This window comes from Lucilia sericata, unplaced genomic scaffold (assembly GCF_015586225.1).
Source record: "Lucilia sericata isolate MDLA Ls3-8-SP2 unplaced genomic scaffold, ASM1558622v1 Contig000284F_arrow, whole genome shotgun sequence".
NCBI lineage: Eukaryota > Metazoa > Arthropoda > Insecta > Diptera > Calliphoridae > Lucilia > Lucilia sericata.
Window position 1 is genome coordinate 24,157 of NW_023994309.1, and position 18,723 is coordinate 42,879.

An 18,723-nucleotide genomic window follows, 5' to 3' on the forward strand; every position below is an offset into this window, starting at 1 on the left:
GCTGGGAAAATATCATTGTCCCCTTGTATTTATTTATAATTCAGGTCAGTGTAACTTTAACTATCAAACTACTTACATACTTACTTTTTATACATTTTTATCAATTTTATTTTCTATGCTTTCAAGTTATTATTTATCTGCTAGTTTTCTAAAAATAGTGACAAATTGTATTTCTATTCATAATCTTATCGTTCGTCGTTGAACACCTTTAGAAGTTCAATGTCAGTTTTATGCGCACAGGTTTTTTATTCCACCGGAAGGTTAAAACTACTTATTTACTATTTCTGCTCTACTATAGTTATTTTTAACATTTTCAAGATAAAATAAATATATGTATAATTAAAAATAGAATTTATTGATAGATAATGAAAGAATGTCGAAAATTAACAACAAATATTGGGCGTATGTAGGTTTTGATAACACAGAACATAACTTCTATAAGTGTGCAAAAGGACTTTGATCTTCTCGGTTTATCATATGTTTTTAAAATATGTTGTTGAATGCTATTTTATACAAAATGTAATCTTGATATTTATTAAGCAACAAAGCAGGTTTACAGAATATTATTTTGACAAAAGACACATTTCGATTCGATCATTTTCTTCTTTGTAAAAATTCGCGATAAATTTTAATTTTATATAAAATTTAGGAGGCTTATCCTTTTTATAGAAATATTTCTATGGAAAAATTTTAATAAGTTATATGTTTATGCAGAATTTTAATCAAATTTCTTTTTATGGAAAGTTTTGGAACTAGAACTAAACTAGAACTGAACTAGAACTGAACTAGAACTGAACTAGAACTGAACTAGAACTGAACTAGAACTGAACTAGAACTGAACTAGAACTGAACTAGAACTGAACTAGAACTGAACTAGAACTGAACTAGAACTGAACTAGAACTGAACTAGAACTGAACTAGAACTGAACTAGAACTGAACTAGAACTGAACTAGAACTGAACTAGAACCGAACTAGAACTGAACTAGAACTGAACTAGAACTGAACTAGAACTGAACTAGAACTGAACTAGAACTGAACTAGAACTGAACTAGAACTGAACTAGAACTGAACTAGAACTGAACTAGAACTGAACTAGAAGAACTAGAACTGAACTAGAACTGAACTAGAACTTTTTGAGCGAGGATTGTCGCAAGACAGCAACTAGTCGAAAACCTCCGAGGTGTTGAGAACGTTAAATGCATATGAATTGCTCCAGTCCGAGGATATTTTTTACTACATGCAAATCCTTTAAAGCACAAGACGAGGTGGCCGAGTGGTTAAGGCGTTGGACTGCTAATCCAATGTGCTATGCACGCGTGGGTTCGAATCCCATCCTCGTCGTTAAATATTATTATTTTTTTTTCAATAATTTGTTTGAGGTTTAATCTCAATGAAAACAAATTCAAATTCTGACAAATTCCATTCATTCATGAATGGAATAATTTTGTGTTTTGCCCAGTCATTGTTTGTAAACAAAATTTCCATTACCTTCTGACCATAACGTTTTAGCATTATAGTGTGAATTAATATAAACCGAGTGTCAAAGTCGAATAGATCAGACATTAAAGATATATACGTATAATGCCGTTTTTACATTGTCATCGTTATTATTATCGAGTCCATCATATTATTTGCTTTTAGAGCAAATAGCTTTTGATGTCTTTAATTTATAAAGAATTTTTTACATTTACATATTCTAACACGTACTTATGATTGCATTTCGTTATTTATACATACATATGTACCTATATATGTAACAGTATCTGATGAATTGTATCTACATCTGAGTAATTCAGTCAGTAATTTACACGCAGTCTTGTTTATTTATTTCTATTGTTAATAATAAAAAAATATACAAAAAAGTAACAAGTCACTAAGTAAATTTACTAATAAGATAAACTCTTATTTAAAAAAAATAAATCACACTCTAAATAAAATCAACAACTCTTAAACGAAGTAGTATAGCTACGTGATGAATGAAAGTCAGCGGTATTAGACTCATTAGCAAAAGATGGACTATGATTTTAAATACATAAATAGCAATTGCGTAAATTTATCTGATTTATTGGTCAAAATTAAACAATATATTCCCCTTTTCCAGTGAGGATGTGTATTTCCAAGTTTATTTTTCCCAATCTTGCAAAATTTCAATAGAGTGTTGCAGCTCTCTTGCAAATAGCTTTGCATTTTGTTGTCTCAATACATCAGAATTGAAACCTATGGCAAAATGAAAGGTATGATAACCACAAACAAATTTTACTTTATGTTCAAAAAGTTTGCATACATTTTTTATGCCGTGTCAAACATTACGTTGAATTTAAAATATCTTACTTAATAGTGTAGAACTTAATAATAAAGCACAAGCGATGTCGCTTGGTGTCACCGATTAATGTCACTTAAGAACAAACATTGTACATATGTATGAAAATTATATCAATTGATGAAATTATTTTGTTATAAAAAAATTTTACCAGAATATTCTTATTTTTCTTAATACTGCTACAAAATAGTTGCAGTTCGTTTCATACCTTTTGGACAAAACTGAACCAGAAATGAACTAGAATTAATCTAGAATTGAACTATAACTAGAACTGAACTAGAACTGAACTAGAACTGAACTAGAACTGAACTAGAACTGAACTAGAACTGAACTAGAACTGAACTAGAACTGAACTAGAACTGAACTAGAACTGAACTAGAACTGAACTAGAACTGAACTAGAACTGAACTAGAACTGAACTAGAACTGAACTAGAACTGAACTAGAACTGAACTAGAACTGAACTAGAACTGAACTAGAACTGAACTAGAACTGAACTAGAACTGAACTAGAACTGAACTAGAACTGAACTAGAACTGAACTAGAACTGAACTAGAACTGAACTAACTGAACTAGAACTGAACTAGAACTGAACTAGAACTGAACTAGAACTGAACTAGAACTGAACTAGAACTGAACTAGAACTGAACTAGAACTGAACTAGAACTGAACTAGAACTGAACTAGAACTGAACTAGAACTGAACTAGAACTGAACTAGAACTGAACTAGAACTGAACTAGAACTGAACTAGAACTGAACTAGAACTGAACTAGAACTGACTAACTGAACTATAACTGAACTAGAACTGAACTAGAACTGAACTAGAACTGAACTAGAACTGAACTAGAACTGAACTAGAACTGAAATAGAACTGAACTATAACTGAACTAGAACTGAAATAGAACTGAACTAGAACTGAACTAGAACTGAAATAGAACTGAACTAGAACTGAACTAGAACTGAACTAGAACTAGAACTGAACTAGAACTGAACTAGAACTGAACTAGAACTGAACTAGAACTGAACTAGAACTGAACTAGAACTGAACTAGAACTGAAATAGAACTGAAATAGAACTGAACTAGAACTGAACTAGAACTGAACTAGAACTGAACTAGAACTCTACTAGAACTAAACTTTTCTAAACTTATGGGAAATAAAAAGCCGTGTTTATTATACAGGAAGGGAGTGCCAAGTATGTATTCCAATACGTTTATTTATTAACATTTTCACAGTGTTTGTTGGAGTAATGTTATTAATTATGTATTTATATAATATGTTTATCTCTTATAATAATTTCTTAATCGCCATAGATGAGTGGGTAAGCTGCATCAACTTTCCAAAATGTTTTGTTTTGAAGGCCTGGGTTCAAAACTTGGACATGAAGAACTTTCTTTATTTCTGTAATAAATCTAACTTCGTAAATAGAGAGTTAAACTTCAGATTATTTAATTTCGGTTTAATATGAATAACGTTTTGTTTAATTATGCCAAAAAAAGCAAGTTAACTAATTAAACCAATCAATTTTTAATAAAAATTATATATTTTTTATTGTTATATTTAGAATCTTTAGTTGGTAGTTTTTATAGACAAAAATTTTCGTGGCCAACAAATTGACGAGGTGGCCGAGTGGTTAAGGCGTTGGACTGCTAATCCAATGTGCTCTGCACGCGTGGGTTCGAATCCCATCCTCGTCGTGTCTATTTTTGTTATAAAAGTGTTGAAATTTTTAACTGTCTAATTTAAAATTGTTCCTTTTTCAAGTTTATAAGTTTCCCCGGGACATAAATTTTGTTTTAACATCAATTAAAATCAGTAGAATTTCATTTAACATTCAAAACGTATTGTGCAAAAATATAAAAATAAATAAGCGCAGCTAAAAACTGGCATATTGTTAATAAAAATGTTTATTTGTTAAGAAACAACCTTGACCTCTTACCTTACTTACTTATAGTCAAGTTAAACTTGACCTTGACCCTTTGCCGTACTTAAACTTAGTTTAAGCTAAATAACTTTATTGCTTAAGTGTTGATTTTAATCACGTGACGAGGTGGCCGAGTGGTTAAGGCGTTGGACTGCTAATCCAATGTGCTCTGCACGCGTGGGTTCGAATCCCATCCTCGTCGTGTTTATTTTTTGATTATTTTCACAAAATTTTAAGGGAAAAGTTTTTACAGTTGCAGGTATTAAAAAGAATGAATTCTATTCCTAATAAAATTTAATATATATTTTTTAAAATTTCTATTTCAAAGTTTGTCATAATTCCAACTAAATTTATAAATGACATTTTGATTTTTATTCAGATCATCATCATAAACTCTGACTCTATATAAAAATTCTGAAATTTCCGATTTAATTTAAAAAGTTTCAAATTCTTCTTTAGAAATTTCCAATTCTTATTGCATTTTAGAAAAATTTATAAGAATTCAAAATTTTCCTACTGTTATTCTGTAACAGTTTTTTAGAGGGGTGAGTTAGGCGCCACGACGAAAGTCTTTAGTAATGGAAATGGACAAAATCGGTGAAACAAAAATAGATGAAGATCCAAGATTCATAAAGTTTGGGCAAAACTATTATAATTAAAAAACTTTTAATCGATTTTTGAGATTTATATTCATTTTTACAAACTGCAGATAATGTAATAGTGTCGTTTTCATTTCTTATCGGGTCCACACTGCTAAATACGATTCGATTTGAATTATACAACAGCTTGCGCTATATGTAGTAACGCAATATTCCAACCCGTAATTCCCGAAATTCGAGAAAGGGAAAAATTTCATAGAACAATTTTATGGCTTGACTGATTATTCGAATCACGTGACGAGGTGGCCGAGTGGTTAAGGCGTTGGACTGCTAATCCAATGTGCTCTGCACGCGTGGGTTCGAATCCCATCCTCGTCGACTGTCTTTTTTCCATTACTTTAAAGAAATTTAAACCAGATCTAACAGTTTAAATTTCTAATTTAACCCCAATCTATAAAGAAAAACTCGGGCTAATCTAAAAATAACTTATAGAGCTTACTTAGTTCTATTTTTAGACTATAAATATTTGAAATAAATGTTTTTATACTAAACAAAGCCGGTGTTTTATAGAATCGAATCTCTATGGAATCTTTCTGCACACATACACAAACATGTATTATTTATTCGACTTTCACTTTCTCTGTTTATTTATTAATCAATGTTTTATTATATTTTTTTAAACAAATTTCTTTTATTCTTTAAATTTATATATTTTTATAAATTCTTTTGCTTTTTTTAGTTGAAAAATGTTTTCTGTGGGGATTTGAACTCATGCCAGCAAAAACACAATAAATTCTTATACAATGAGTCTTAACCACTAGCCTAACACAGAGTATCTATAAATAGTAATCTAAAAATAATTTGATGAACAAAAATAAAACATAATACTAAAATAAAATTCATATATTATATATAAATTTAATTTTTTTATAAACTAAAAAATTAATCAAAAACAATAACATTGTGAAATGAGTTTATGTCAATAGATTTCATTAGACCATAATATCTTGCTATTGAAAAATGGGTTTATCAATAATTTATCCCTTTCTTTTCTTAATTTTATTTATATATTCTAAAATTATTTTAATTAAGAATTTAAATTAAGATTTTTATAATTTTTAAAAAAATGTTTGGATCGACGAGGATGGGATTCGAACCCACGCGTGCAGAGCACATTGGATTAGCAGTCCAACGCCTTAACCACTCGGCCACCTCGTCACATGTGTTTTTTCAATTTCGGCAAATCATCTGTGCAGAAATGTTTTTTGCTTTTTGTGCGAAATTTTAGAATGTTTTAGCTTTTTATCAGTTATGACAGTTTTAGAATATTGTTTATCAGCTTTATGCTATTGTCACAATTCACAATCGGTTTCGTAACGTTATATCGTTGTATGTCATAATTTGCATATTATACCCTACGCCACATTAGGGGGGAGGGAGGTAAAGGTTCACTACATTACAAAAATGTTAACCAGTATTGACCTTTTTCATTGTTAAACATGCCTTAGAGAATATATTGAGAAAATCTAATTTTTCTTTACTTCCCATCTTGAATTTAGCATGTGGACCTAGAACATTACGTAGATTACATTTGAAACATCAAGCAAAATAACTTCTATTCAGTGCTGCTACCATTAGTGCAGAACATTTCTTATATCATTATCCAATCTTCACATAAGGTAAATTTCCCGATATTTTGCGAAAGTCACGAACCCGACCAGATTCACATTAAGCTTATACACTGGCTACGGCAAAAGATTTAGGGGATATATTCTCTTCAATATATCTTGTTCCAAAAGTAAATATTAAGGTTAGCTTCATAGGAGGATGTATCTGCATCAAATCCAAAGCATTACACCTAGGCCACTGTCAGACCTGTTGTGGTTTCCTTTTATGAAAAATGTTTGTTGTTAAAAACAAAAACCTTATATAATATTAACTGAATGTATTAACGTCCGATGTTCAGAAACTCAGTATCCTGGGCGTAATTTCTAAACATGTTCCAATCAGCGTGAGAGATGTTATAACTGGAATAATATCACTCTCAAGTTATTTGAATCCAATTTCGGTGGTAATGGCAAAGAAAGTGATCCAGAGTTTCATGGTGTTCTCTGTGCGCGCTCTACATTCGTTTGAATCTGCACGTCCAATTTTGTATAGCTGTGCTTTCTCATTTTGAAGAGTCTTCTCGTATTGCTCTCATTAGGGTCGCCCTATAGGATCTTTCTGGTTGTATCCACCGTTTCAAGAGGTCTTAAGGCATTCCCTCACCCATATTTTTAATTCGGCCTTCGTTGCGTCGAATGGTTTTGCGTTCAACCTCGAACTCGCTTTCTTTAAAGCTATTACATTTGCTCTTTCGTTGCCGACTACTCCCAAAGGGCCTGGTACCCATATGATGTAAGCCTTACCTCTGGAAGAGTATTCGGTAAGTGCTTACCTAAGTCTTTACTGGTGGTAAGTACTTGCCTCCAAAGTTATTATCAAATAATGACATAAAATATCCCCATCAAAAAAGATGGGGGGTATATTGACTTTGCATTCCGTTTATAACACATCGAAATATTCATCTGAGACGCAACAAAGTATATATAGTCTGGAACCTTATTAATTTCTAAGACGATCTAGTCATCTCGGTCGGTCTGTTCGTCCGTCTGTCTGCCCGTCTGTCTGTCTGTCTGTCTGTTGAAAACACGATAGGGTCCGAACGAAATGAGCTAGAAGGTTGAAAATTTCCACAAATATTCTCTATAAGTAAGTTTGTTTGGTATTGAAAATGGGCAATATCGGTCCACATTTTCGGATAGCCCCCATACAAGTGAACCGCCGAAAAAAGCTTTAACGGGCATATCAGTTTTAGAAGTAAGAGTATAACGTTGAAATTCGACATAAATAAGTTTCATATAAGCCAAAATCTCCCTACCAAATTTTATATGGATGGGTCCATAATTGGCCCTACCGCCCATAAAAGGTCCCCTTCAGAAAATTACTTTAACCCTCATTACAGGCATAAAAATACGAGTACAGCGATAAAATTCAACTGAATTAAATACCTTGCAAGCCAAAATCTCTTAACCAAATTTTATGTGGATCGGTCCATAATTGACTCTAAAAAATTGTCAATATTTTTGAACTAGCAATGACAATTTCTGATACAACCCAATTAAAACAAGTAAGAAATTATAGTCGAGCGAGGCCGACCATATAACACCTTACACCTGTTACAAAAATAAAATGTGATTTAGTTTTCATAATAAAGCATTTAAGTTGATTTGTACCTTGTCTCAGATATACTTAAGCCATTTATTGTTGAATAAAATTTTGGATATTTAAGTCAAATTTTGAAGGGGGCTTTGTATAGGGACCCTATAATTATAAGATTCATAATGGTTGGTTTTGCAGCCTTTTGACGAGATACGATTATATTAAACATAATTATGAACTTGAAAGCCCAATTCGTCGGGTTCAGTTACATGGGGGCTAGGTGAAATCATAGACCGATGTTAACCATTTTCAATAGGCTTCGTCTACGGTACCATAGGAGATCATGTGCCAAATTTCATTGAATTATCATCAAAATTGCGACCTGTAGTTTGATTACCATGTTTACAAGCCGTATTCAGGGATTCAGTTGTATGGGGGCTGGGTGAAATAATGGACCGATCTTAACCATTTTCAATAGGCTTCGTCCCTGGGACAATAAAAGATCAATCTTTTAAATTGTGACCTGTAGTTTGATTAAAAGGCTTACATGGACGGAAAGACGGACAGACAGACAGACGGACATAGCTAAATTGACTCAGAAAATGATTCAGAAATGCGTTACAAACATCAGCACAAATCCAATATACCCTCCCCACTAAAGTGGTGTAGGATATAAAAAAGGGTTAAAATTTACATACATATGTACATATGTCATTATTTTAACAGGGTGGTGTCATTAGAGGTAATCGCTTACAAATAAGTCAATGTAAATCGTATTAAAAAAACGTATACAGCTCCCATAGCTTCACAAAGAAGATGACTAGTGAACAAGAAAGTATTTATATAACACATTATTAATAAGTCATTATTAGACTACTTCTATGTAATCAGGACGACTACTACAAGTCATTAAAAAGTATGTTAATAGGTAAGTGGTTATAACTTAAAGTCATTATTAAGTTTTAGAATGAACTAAACTTTCAATTAAGGTGGAAACATCAGTACAGCCTATTTCATCTTCATACAAACGGGGCCACTCTAACATGAATATATGTATTTCTGAACTTAATTATGAAGATAATTTTCCAACATTTTTTATATTGGTTTCAACTTTAATGTAATTTTTATAATTACATGCATTATTTTATGTTGGCATGTTGTTGTTGTTGCCTCTTTTCTATTATTTGTTCAACAAATAGTGGTTTTTATTTCATAAAAATTCCACAAATTTTTATTGTTTATTACTATTAATGTTAAATGCTGCTTGTTTGGTGATTTTTTTGCATTTTTTTAAGTTTTCGGAAAAAGTAGAAATTATCATGTGAAAATTACCACCTTTATTGAGGTGTATGTACGTTGATGATGACGAGTACGTACAAACTAACGAACAAACGAGCAAGTTGTATAATAAACCAAACAACCAACCTACTAAAACCAACAATTATTGTATTTTGGCCTGATTATTACCGTGGCGCATTTTGGCTGGCGCTTTTTTATGCCATCGTGTGACGGTAATAGAGAATTTATTTTTATAACTGGCGCCAGAACAGCAATTGCAGTATTATATTTTTTGTTTCTGTTAATTTTTTTTCTTCATTCTTTCATTTTTTTTACAACCAGCACACAATCAGGCTGGAAAACTATGACTCTTTTGAAATAGTTTTTTTTTGCGAAAAAACCATAAAAACTATAAATTTCATATACAGTGGGTGATAGAAATACAAGCAATTTTATTAGATTAATTAACTAAATGACAAGTTGTTATTGGTTTGTTCGTTAAAAAAATGTGTCATATTCAAAGGAATATAGTAGAGAGTCTGAATAGGGATTTATAATTCTTATGACCTCCACTGTATAATTCTTAATATTGTTAGTGTGACTATATATGTTGCACCACACACTTTAGCACCTTGCAGTTTAAAACATTTTCAAACACACTCACACGATCCCTTGCAACTTTGTAGCAAGAATATAAACTCTTTCTTAAAATTGCATGCGACTGCAAAGTGTATTTTGCCCATGGCAATATTCCTAATTTGTTTGTATTTCAAATAGAAACAATTACAAACAAAAACAAAAAGAAATTAACAGGGTTATAAATACCAATTTTACTTATAATTTTTGTTTTGTTTTTAGATTTTGATAAAATGTATTTTAAGTTATTTTCAATGTCGGCTACTTTCAACAGAGCGTGACTTTAGATCATGCCGAATATTCCCCTTTTTTATTTTGGTGTAATCGTCTACAATCTGTAGAATTTAAATTTAAATCTTTCGTGTCGAAAAAACAAAAATTGCATTGTCAAAAATTTGCATTTCTGATAATCAGAAATTATATTAGGAAAACCATGTGACTAATATGGGGGTTTTTCTTGAAAGCTATAGCAGGGTTAAAAATTCCTTCTTAATGCTGAAGGGTGTTTCAATAATTTTAGACTTCTTTATGACACACTACACCACTGTAGTGGGGAGGGTATTAAGCGTTTGTTCTGAACCAAAAATTGTTGAAATCGTTCTTTTATTTACCTTAGCCCCCATACAACCGTTCGACCTCGAATAGGGCTTTTGAGCTCATTATGTTAAATGAACTTGTACCTCTACAAAAATCGGCAAGACTTAGTTTTACATAAGTATAAATGATACTGCCTCTTTCCTAATGATCGGGCCTTATTTGATCCTAGCGCCCATACAAAGTCCCCTTCAAAAATTTACGTGATGGTTAAAATTCACCTATAAACACTAATATCACGATGAAATTTTGCATAAATAACTTTAATGTAGACGTAAATTCCTCTACTATTTATAAGGATAGATCCATATCTGTCCTTGCCCCCGTGTAACCCCTCTTACAGAACTTCATTTTTTTGGTCAACAAATTGCTAAAATTTTTCCGAATAAAGCCAATTTAGTTTAGTTAGTTAGTTTGTTAGTTTATTAGTTAGTTAGTTATTAGTTAGTTTATTAGTTAGTTAGTTAGTTAGTTAGTTAGTTAGTTAGTTAGTTAGTTAGTTAGTTAGTTAGTTAGTTAGTTAGTTAGTTAGTTAGTTATAGTTAGTTAGTTAGTTAGTTAGTTAGTTAGTTAGTTAGTTAGTTAGTAGTTAGTTAGTTAGTTAGTTAGTTAGTTAGTTACTTAGTTAGTTACTTACTTAGTTAGTTACTTACTTAGTTAGTTAGTTAGTTAGTTAGTTAGTTAGTTAGTTAGTTAGTTAGTTAGTTAGTTAGTTAGTTAGTTAGTTAGTTAGTTAGTAGTTAGTTAGTTAGTTAGTTAGTTAGTTAGTTAGTTAGTTAGTTAGTTAGTTAGTTAGTTAGTTAGTTAGTTAGTTAGTTAGTTAGTTAGTTAGTTAGTTAGTTAGTTAGTTAGTTAGTTAGTTAGTTAGTTAGTTAGTTAGTTAGTTAGTTAGTTAGTTAGTTAGTTAGTTAGTTAGTTAGTTAGTTAGTTAGTTAGTTAGTTAGTTAGTTAGTTAGTTAGTTAGTAGTTAGTTAGTTAGTTAGTTAGTTAGTTAGTTAGTTAGTAGTTAGTTAGTTAGTTAGTTAGTTAGTTAGTTAGTTAGTTAGTTAGTTAGTTAGTTAGTTAGTTAGTTAGTAGTTAGTTAGTTAGTTAGTTAGTTAGTTAGTTAGTTAGTTAGTTAGTTAGTTAGTTAGTTAGTTAGTTAGTTAGTTAGTTAGTTAGTTAGTTAGTTAGTTAGTTAGTTAGTTAGTTAGTTAGTAGTTAGTTAGTTAGTTAGTTAGTTAGTAGTTAGTTAGTTAGTTAGTTAGTTAGTTAGTTAGTTAGTTAGTTAGTTAGTAGTTAGTTAGTTAGTTAGTTAGTTAGTTAGTTAGTTAGGGTTGTAATTTTCATTTTACAACCCTTTCCTTATCAATGGAACTGTTGTTTTCCTCCTAAAATCTTTCATACAATTAAATAAAATGTTACTAAATTACGGTTATTTAATTGGTCTCGTTAGTACGGCAACATTTTAGTAGTTGTACTATTATTTACCCATTACAGGTAATAATTATGTGTTTTCGCAACGAGAAAGTGTGAGCCGATGTGTAAAAAAATTGCAGCAAAATACATAGTTTTCGAAAAAATAAAACTCACACACAATTAAATTGAATTGGAGTGTTGAAAAGTGTTTCTTGAAAAAAAGTTCTATGGCGCCTGGCCATACAATAATACTTTTACTAACTAGTTACAATTTTGACTAATAAAAACTGGTAATAATATTGTATGACGATGATGTGGCACAGGATGACGACTGGTATGACTCTAGCACGTGTTTTATGGGGTTGTTGTGGTTTGGTTTAGTAAAAAAAAGTGCAGGCAGTCATGATTCATGCAAAAATAAAAAAGTGAAGAAAAATAGTAAAATGACTTGAGGTTTATTTTCCTTTTCTTTTCATTTTATTGTCATATTAATGCAAAAGTATGTATTTGCTGCACTTTAAGAAAGAAAGTATTTAGTTTTTAGCAGAAGATTATATTGGAATATTTTGACACACGTCACACATGGACCTATTCATTATAAAAACTAGTTCTTATATTAATCTATTCAAATGTCATTAATATTTTTATACTGATAAGCTTCCATATCCAAAATAAAAACGGTCCACAATTGAACCAAACGCTCTTAACATCACATTAAATTTACTCATTTCTGTTTGATTTTTCTATAATAGTTAATTTTTTTTCAGTGTAAAAGATGTTTTTCTAAAGTCTTTCTGCCTGTGCAAAATTTCTAGAAACAAATTGTTTATTTCTTTTATTAAATTGTTTTCTATGTTAAAATAATAAATTTTTTATGCACAATGTTTTGGTTCGTTTGATTTGTCATGTTGCAAAAACGTGTGTGTCTTTTTTTTCTCGTCTTCAGGGTCTTTTTTTCAACAAAAATAATCTTTTTTAGCTTTAATATTAAATTAAATGCATCACTGTTTTTTGTGTAAATACAAATATTTTGCATGTCATGTTCTCTTTAAATCATTATTTTTATTTTCGTAATTTTCTAAATAATTTTTATGTTTTTATATATTTTCAATTACATTTAATTTGTTTTATATTCTGTTTATCACCTTGATTCAAAATACATACATATAGTATAATAAATCTGTTTGTTGGGTGAACGAGGTTAGGGGGGAATGGCAACACACAAAAAAAAACTTAAATGCCGATTCAATGAACCTCCAAGCAGATAAACAAAATAAATAAACAATGACATTTGTTGGCTAAATGCAAAACACAAAAATACAAACAACAATACAATTAATTGCTATATTTAATTTAAATTTGTCATCAGTAACGTATTTGTTGTTGTTTTTTTATAAATAATTTATTTATTTGTTTGTTATTTATTTATTTATTGTATTACTATTTAATTAAAAGCAACAAAACAAATTATTTTAAAATTTTTAAAAACAAATAAATTAAAAATTAAATATCAAGGCGGCGGCGGTAGCCGTCGATTTTGATGTGGATAAACAGCATCGAAAAAGTTCATTGACCTTTAGCACTTAATTTATGTCAAAATACCAAATTGATAAAAGTTTTTTTCTTGCAGAAAACCTGTTTAAGATTTCAATCGGAGCCGCCAACATGGGAGGATTAGGGAAGAAGTTATTAAAAAAGTCCTCTATAAATAATTTTTTATGAGCACTTCAAGAAATGCTGATTATTACTTCATTGGGCTAGGCGTTAGTCTAATTTATAGGCTAGACTTTAGTTTAGTCTTCTCTAGTCAATAGTCCAGTCAATAGTCTAGTCTATAGTCTAGTCTATAGTCTAGTATATAGTCTAGTCTATAGTCTAGTATATAGTCTAGTCTATAGTCTAGTCTATAGTCTAGTCTATAGTCTAGTCTATAGTCTAGTCTATAGTCTAGTCTATAGTCTAGTCTATAGTCTAGTCTATAGTCTAGTCTATAGTCTAGTCTATAGTCTAGTCTATAGTCTAGTCTATAGTCTAGTCTATAGTCTAGTCTATAGTCTAGTCTATAGTCTAGTCTATAGTCTAGTCTATAGTCTAGTCTATAGTCTAGTCTATAGTCTAGTCTATAGTCTAGTCTATAGTCTAGTCTATAGTCTAGTCTATAGTCTAGTCTAGTCTAGTCTATAGTCTAGTCTATAGTCTAGTCTATAGTCTAGTCTATAGTCTAGTCTATAGTCTAGTCTATAGTCTAGTCTATAGTCTAGTCTATAGTCTAGTCTATAGTCTAGTCTATAGTCTAGTCTATAGTCTAGTCTATAGTCTAGTCTATAGTCTAGTCTATAGTCTAGTCTATAGTCTAGTCTATAGTCTAGTCTATAGTCCAGTCTATAGTCTAGTCTATAGTCTAGTCTATAGTCTAGTCTATAGTCTAGTCTATAGTCTAGTCTATAGTCTAGTCTATAGTCTAGTCTATAGTCTAGTCTATAGTCTAGTCTATAGTCTAGTCTATAGTCTAGTCTATAGTCTAGTCTATAGTCTAGTCTATAGTCTAGTCCATAGTCTAGTCTATAGTCTAGTCTATAGTCTAGTCTATAGTCTAGTCTATAGTCTAGTCCATAGTCTAGTCCATAGTCTAGTCTATAGTCTAGTCTATAGTCTAGTCTATAGTCTACTCTATAGTCTAATCTATAGTCTAGTCTATAGTCTAGTCTACAGCTTAATCTACAGCTTAGTCTATAGTCTAGTCTATTGTCTACTCTATAGTCTTATCTATAGTCTAGTCTATTGTCTAGTCTATAGTCTAGTCTATAATCTAGTCTATAGTTTAGGCTATTGTCTAGTCTATAGTCTGGTCTATAGTCTAGTCTGTAGTCTACTCTATAGTCTAATCTATAGTCTAGTCTATAGTCTAGTCTACAGCTTAGTCTATAGTCTAGTCTATTGTCTACTCTATAGTCTAGTCTATTGTCTAGTCTATAGTCTAGTCTATAATCTAGTCTACAGTTTAGGCTATTGTCTAGTCTATAGTCTGGTCTATAGTCTAGTCTGTAGTCTAGTCTATAGTCTAGTCTATAGTCTAGTCTATAGTCTGGTCTATAGTCTAGTCTATAGTCTGGTCTATAGTCTAGTCTATAATCTAATCTATAATCTAGTCTATAATTTAATGTATACTGTATACTATGTTCTAGTCTATAGTCTACCAAAATATCTGATTCTTAGCTGTTGAAAAGCTTTTGTCGTTGGTGGTTGATAAGGACTGTGGTCAGATCCGATAAAGCATGCAGAGCAGGACCCGAAGTTAAACAGGATCGCCCTATTATCCATAGAATCCATTTCAAATTATAGATCTTTATTCAAAGTTTAAAGACTAGGACCAATAGAGTTTAGGCAAATTTTTAGTAATGCAACTAAATATACATATGTCAGTGTATGACTTTACTCCAATTTCTAGTAATTACCTCATTCTTCTCAAATGGATATATTCATTCTGTTATTTTAAATTAATTTGCATTCATTCTCACACAAAACCACAAACAAACATTCATACTAAGAATAACATTATTGTTAATAATGAATTTGTAAAATTATTTTTTATAAATGTTTGTTTTGTTGTTTGTTTTTTTGCAATGAATTTCTATTTTTAACATTTATGAGGCATTTCCGATTTAAATTCATTGTGGAATTCCAACTGAAAAAAACGCAAAACAACAAATATCTGAGAATGTAAACTTTGTATGTATTTATTGTATTGTGTGTTGTTCACGCGTCTTGGGAAAGTACCGAATTCCTATGAAATGCCCATAATTATGAGTAAATATAAGAAATAAATTAAATTATTATGAATATCAACCGCATCGCGATAAGAAGTTGTTTAAAATATATTTTATAGGAAAGGGTTGTTTAACAATTATGAGGTAGTATATCAAATTGACGTCAATTAACATACGTAACTAAATAGGTGTGTAGGTAATTATAAAGGTCCAATTTGGCGCTTAGAAGTAAAGAAAGGGAGTTAAACTGAAGTTTTTTATTTATTCGGAAGCAGTAATACCAAATAGGCTTTTTGAGTTACACAAAAATCAATATGGTTATAAGATGTAAAAATTGTTGTGTTACGCGGTTATATATACAGATTACTTGTTTTAGATTGGACGATCTTAAGTGTCATTATAAGTTAAATATTTGGGAGTCCAGAGTGCTCAAATCTGATTCAATATCAAATCTATGGACTGAAATCCCTCCCTTTGCGTTCATCAGCTTAAAGAGCAGTGATGGTGAAAATAAGACTGTCACTTAAATTATTTCGGGATATCGGACGGTTATATCACATATAAATATTGGGTTTTCGAGCACTAGTTTTACTTACAATTTCAATATATCATTTTTGTAGCTGGACTAATGATCAATTTAGGACTTAAACTTTTCCATGTCGGAAAAGTGTTTTTTTTTTCATCAACATTTTATCATCTAAGCATAGGTAACCTTGGTATTGGTTACCTCACTCTGCCATCTAGTCAATCACTCATAAACTGAAACCAATTCAGAGATGTATAAAACTCAGCGTGGAACTATCGCTTAAATCAGTTCGACCAATTCAGAAACAAATTCAGTGATGTGAAAAATTCAGTGTAGAACTAGCGCATAAATCAGTTCGACAGATCGATCAGTCTTTTGGGATAATGATAGAGGTTTAAGTCACTACATTTTTCATTAGTCTCTGGTAACCTTACATAAGTCCATTCTCTAATCTAAGAATTTCTTTATGAATCTCTTGGAAGAATTTGATCTTTCTACTTCGCGCTCTCTTTGACCTTCTGAGACTCGGTTATCTTCGTATAGCAGAAGCAGAATTATTCGCTTCATAAACCTGTGGAATGTAACTTTTTCATCCTTAAACCCGTCAGCCAAAAGAAGAACCTGAAGATCAAACTCTAAAGCTCAACTGAAACCGCTGATGAAAACAAGACGTCTGTTAATCTCAAATAATTCAAATGGGGTCTTCATCCTATGAACCATATAAATATTGCACCTAGAGCTTACCTTCTGAACTAGACTTGGTGGCGGTCGTCAAAATGCATTTCAGGGCTTTGACCAGTTTTCATACGGAAATTTTAACGCATGTGACTATGTATATTGTTTTAGTTGGTCAATTTAAGACCAGAGTCCAAACAGAACTCCTCCAATAGTGTGTCTAGCACCGATATATGTACATATGTATCTGATCGTAAAAAAAGGAAGAAGATTTTCTATTCGTAGGAAAATTAGCATGATATTACCTTCCTAATATCATAACATTATCTATTCTTAATATCACTATTCAGCATTATTATTCTAAAAGTATTTTTATAATAAAATAGCACAAATGATTCAATTTATTTTATCTTATTCATCCATCCATATTTTTAAATTGTTTGTCACTTTCTCATATTTATTTGCAAAAATGTAAATAAAACGGTTCTAAGAAATATTTGAAATTATTCTAAAAACAGCAATAAAAAGTCATCATGTAAACAGTCAACGTCATCGTTAGTGACCGCATACGAGAAATATTACATCCAACTGGTGCACTGTAAGAAAAATAGGCTATAAAGGGACTGGGGGTATGTGTGCGACGATGAGATGTTTACAAGTGTAGAATCAGTGGTAATGTAGCGTTAACGAAAACAAAACTCTAGTATAGGTTTATTTTTAGAAATCAAACTAAATACTTGATAACCCAACAAACTGAAATACTTTTTTCTCTGTTTATTTCTGAAAATTTTCTACTATAGTAAATTTATCGAAATTCCCCAGTTTGAACTATTATACATTCTAAATATTTATAAACAAAGTCCCCAAAATCGTACAGTTAATATCTTCGTTAGTCTGGGACATGTCAGAATAAGATATAATAGTGGTCAATTCAATGGTTACTCAGTTCTAAATAGCTGAAGAAAAAACATAAAACTACAATAATAAAGACTCTTGTAATATATAGAAAATATTTAAATTGTTGTTGCAATGAGCTGGTGGACACAACACAAGCAAACCATGCAACTACATATGTCCACACATTTGATAGATGCATTCTTAAGAACATTGTATGAAATCTGTCTAAGTATTGAGATCAAAACTGTTATGTATGTGCCTATGTTTCGTAAGTTTTGTTTTTACATTTTATTTCTATTTATTACAACAACGATAATGATGATGGTAATGATGGCGTCAGGCATGTTGACGCCATCATCAGTGAAAATTGCATTGTGGATTTTTAGTCATTAGCTGACCAACTGTGAGGTAGTATACTCTCTCGTACATTATTCAAACTCATGGCTGTTAGTGCAGTTACGACAAATCTTCGGCCCTTGACCAATCCATTATCTGGGGGTTTTATAAAATTTTACTTTTTTAAAGCATATCAAGGCCATAAAACTGTTTTAAAGTTCGCCGAAGTTTTACTCGGTATCTCTAATTTGAGAGATTTAATATTCACTTACATTGAACTAAAAACTCGGAAATGATATCGGGTTTGTTAATCTTTAATTAATCCATCGATTGCTATGTTCGTTCAAATTAACGGAAACTATCTTTATCTGAACGGATAAGTAAATAATATAGTTTCTGCAGATTCTGAAAATCCAAGCATTACACAAACAATCGCTTAAAGTTATTATAAACATATCATGGCTATATCAATGGTTTGCCTAGATAACAGTGCAGATATCACTAATTTAATGAAGACCAAGCTTAACAGTTTGATTGAAACGAGATTGTTCGATCTCGATGCACAATGT

The 18,723-nt window shown here is 31.0% G+C and overlaps 5 non-coding genes across 5 annotated transcripts; 4 read left to right on the forward strand and 1 right to left on the reverse strand.

Annotated features, from left to right (window-relative positions):
- The first annotated feature begins 1,260 nt into the window (after positions 1-1,260).
- Trnas-gcu lies at positions 1,261-1,342 on the forward strand. Its single transcript has one exon. It is a non-coding gene; the product is annotated as a tRNA-Ser (tRNA).
- Positions 1,343-3,935: 2,593 nt separating this feature from the next.
- Positions 3,936-4,017, forward strand: Trnas-gcu. The gene has a single exon. It is a non-coding gene; the product is annotated as a tRNA-Ser (tRNA).
- A 347-nt stretch (positions 4,018-4,364) lies between these two features.
- Positions 4,365-4,446, forward strand: Trnas-gcu. The gene has a single exon. It is a non-coding gene; the product is annotated as a tRNA-Ser (tRNA).
- A 693-nt stretch (positions 4,447-5,139) lies between these two features.
- On the forward strand, positions 5,140-5,221 carry Trnas-gcu. The gene has a single exon. It is a non-coding gene; the product is annotated as a tRNA-Ser (tRNA).
- Positions 5,222-5,979: 758 nt separating this feature from the next.
- Trnas-gcu lies at positions 5,980-6,061 on the reverse strand. Its single transcript has one exon. It is a non-coding gene; the product is annotated as a tRNA-Ser (tRNA).
- Between the last annotated feature and the right edge of the window lie 12,662 nt (positions 6,062-18,723).